This window comes from Solanum pennellii, chromosome 4 (assembly GCF_001406875.1).
Source record: "Solanum pennellii chromosome 4, SPENNV200".
NCBI classification, from domain to species: Eukaryota; Viridiplantae; Streptophyta; class Magnoliopsida; order Solanales; family Solanaceae; genus Solanum; species Solanum pennellii.
Genome location: NC_028640.1, coordinates 13859630 through 13863372, shown reverse-complemented (window position 1 = coordinate 13863372; position 3743 = coordinate 13859630).

Genomic DNA, 3743 nt, shown 5'->3' with positions numbered 1-3743 from the left:
TCCTTGGTTTTCAAGTCTTCTCTATAGGCTTGACTTAAATGCTTTCAGTATTGAAATCTTATTAGAGAATGATAGTTTTCTATGGTAGTTAGGTTCTTTTCTTAGTTTGTCTTGTTGTCTTAAGTTTATCATGATATTTTTTTGGCATGGAATGTCGCATCTCGACTTATATCCATCGGTTGTATGTTGTATTATTGATGATTGATAATATGATTTTCTCATTCGGGATAGGCAACTCAATTTATCCTTTCGGGATGTTGCTTTAAATCTAATTCTTTAGTTGTCATATTGGTGCTCACTGTGTTCAAATATTGAAATCAATTTGTGACGATTTCCAAAGCTACTAATATGTGTTATTCCTTTGTTAATTACTACATATTTATTAAGTGTTAATTGTGTTTGAAATGGTCTTTATGTCATCATCGGTCGTCATAAGATATTCTTTGATTGACTTTCTTTATTCATTATGGTAGTATATATCTGTCATTAAATTTTTTTAGTTTTTGTTGACTTCAAGTTATAATTTTACTTGCCTTATGATTAATTCGAAAACGTCAATACTGTAGCTCTTTGAAAGTAATGTGTTTGTTAGCTAAATTATGGTGAAAGGAAAATTGTTGAAATGATTATCCTCAAATCTTATCACCTAGTTTATTAAAGAATTTTCTCATTTACTTATCTTCATCACCTTTCTATTTTTATGCATGAATACTGTCCTCAAGTCTCTTTGACTCCTCCTTTTGAATTTTCTTCATCGAGTCATTCCCCCCCCCCGCCCATATATTTGAAACATATTTCAGGTTCTAGAGATCCAACATGATACTGTAAATTAGTTCAAAAGCCCGAGGAATGGGTTGTATACATTCTATAAAAAACATTTATACACTGATATATTGTCGACGTGCTAAAATATAGATCCAAACTGCGGATACACATGTTGAAGAGGAAAATACAAGTCTCGAGAGTTCAAAAACATAGTTATATATATAATGATATAGGGATATATATGGTCTTTATACAAAAATCAGAAATGGGCCAAAAAGCCCCAAGAAATTTAGGCAGCTCATTTTAGAAGTTGGGTCAAAGCCCATCTGATTTTTGGGCAACTTTTACAATAGTGTAGGACAGAGAAATGCGGCTAAAGACCAAGATCAGAAAGGCCCAAATCTTCCATCCTCACTCTCTTTATTTGAATTTATTAATTCATCTTACCCTTACTAATTTATTTGCTTATTAGCTTTAGGGTTTACTTAATTGAATTTTCCAAAAGATGAACGATGTTCTTTTATGTTTGTACATTTTAACTCTTTTTTTATCAACTCTCGTACTTTTATTTAATATCTTCAGTCAAAACTTTTTTTGAATTAATTAAAATAGTTTCAGTCTTAAATTAATCAATGTAGTTCAAATTATTATTTAAAATGATTCAAAAAATAATTCTAACTACTCTAGTTATGTTCAAAAAGTGATTTTTCTAAAGATAGTAAAATTACGACATAACATATATACATAATTTTCCCAAAAGTTAATAGGTGTTCATGCCCTCACATGAGCATGTGGGTCCGCCTCTCAATGATTCTTGTTCTTATTCCTTTTTCAAAAATTCAAAAAAAAAAAAAAAATTGAAACAAGTTTTGACTCATTAACAAAAAATTAAATTATTAATTTTTTGAAATTTCTTTAATAAATTTGTCCTTAAAGACTTGGTAATTATAAAAAAAATATTACGTGAAAAGATGGTCAAATATAAAATACAATTAGAAATTTAATCATAAAATCATTAATTACAAATCTAGTCTGGTCAAAAATCACATTTTTCAGGTAAATAATTTTTAAGTTATCCAAATATTCTCCCAATACAAAAACAAACAGTTACAAATGAAGTGAAGTTAAAATAAGATTAAGATGATCATTTTCTTTTATTTGTCTTCTCCAAAATCACTTAATTTTTTTGGTTTTTTTTACTATTAGTGAATTTGTTTGTACAATGTGCCTTCTTTTTCTTCTTTATCTCATTTGTATCAACTTCCTATTCTTCCTTCTAGTTTCCTTCCCCTCCTTTAGTTTGTATCGCTCAATGGAATTTAAAGGGATGTCGATAGCATTAATCGGTTCGTGTTCGCCGATGAGAAGCTGATTCATTTAAGCTATTTTCAATGGTAAAAAGGTGGAGATAGTTATTGTCTCGAAGACATCAGGGAAGTGGCGATGATGGTTTCTATGATATGAAAGTGAGGGTTGACGTTCCTATGCCAAGGAACTAGTTGACTACGTGAACAAGTCGATTGATCATTCTCAATTGTTGGTTCAAAACAACCTGAATTTGAAGTATAGTGGGATGTGGGTGAGGTTTATGGTTATTAAGGATGGATCGTGGATGGATTTTAAGAAAAATGCCACGGATGTGTTGGATTCATATTATGTGAGTGGTGAGGCTATGATTGAAATGGAAAATGGAAGGGTGTAATTTGATTTTTGATTTTCATTAAATGATTGTAATCAATTTGGAAAGTGGGAATGAAGCTGCCCATCGCGTTGATTGATGTTGATGGTAAGGATTTCACCCTAAAGTCTTCATTGAAGGTTCACAAAATCTTGACAAAAATGAGGTAAAAGTTGATTAAAAGTTAGTATTAAACTTGAGAAACGAATAATTAAGAGGAACTCTGTGTCATAAAAATTTATTTCCCTACTTTGCCTTCTGGTGAACAATTTGTATTACAAGTTAAGATCAAAATAATGATCTTGAAACCATATTCACCACCTGTATATAGTATATCCTTGAATAACCAAAGTTAAAAAGGGAAAATCCAAACTTGCCTGATAGGAGCTATTCAAATTTGGAACTATAGTTTTTTGGTAGGGTGTGTGTGAACTCTGTAGATTTATTAGAATCAATGTGCTATGAGCATGAGCACCACCAATCAATCGACCTTTATTTGCACTTGATTGTTCCGTTTCTCTCATGACTTTTAAAAGTAATTGAAAGGAATGAATAACGGAAATGAGCAATACTAACCTGACATGTGAAATCATATTTATAACTAACTATAAACAATGGTAGAATGTGGATGTTCATATTACTACACCATACCACATGCAGTATTAAAATTCACACTTGACGGAAATAGTTGTTGAGATCCTAATTCAACCTTCTTGAGTTTTCCCAATATAACTCGACATAACATGATATGCTTTTTATTATTTTCATCTATCTCGCACATCTTTTCAGTGCACACACAACCAATAAAAAGTACCAAAAGGAGAAAGACTAGTTAGGAAAGAGGAAGAAGGAAAGTCATGAAAACAAAGTGGTGAGGGAAGTAATCAGTTCATTTAGGAATGTGATAGATTAGTCTGTTGTCTCTGCGCCTACTGAATTGCTTCCATCAAAGTGCCGTAGGATAGGGTCATTGGAGAAAGGAGGAAAACTATTGAAAGCTTTCCTAGGCCACTTCGGTTGAAACAATTTAGTAGGCGCATAGACAACACACCGATCTATCACGTTCCTAGATGAACTGCCTACTTCCTTCACCACTTTGTTTTTCTTACTTTCCCTCTTTTTCTTTCCTAACTTGTCTGTCCTCTTTTGATAGTTGTTATTGGTTGTGTGTGTAGTGAAAAAATGTGTCAGATAGATGAAAATGATTAAAAACATATCATGTTATGTCAAGTTATATTGGGAAAGCTTTGAAAGGTTGAGTTAGGATCTCAAGAGTTGTTTCTATCAAGTGTTATTTTTT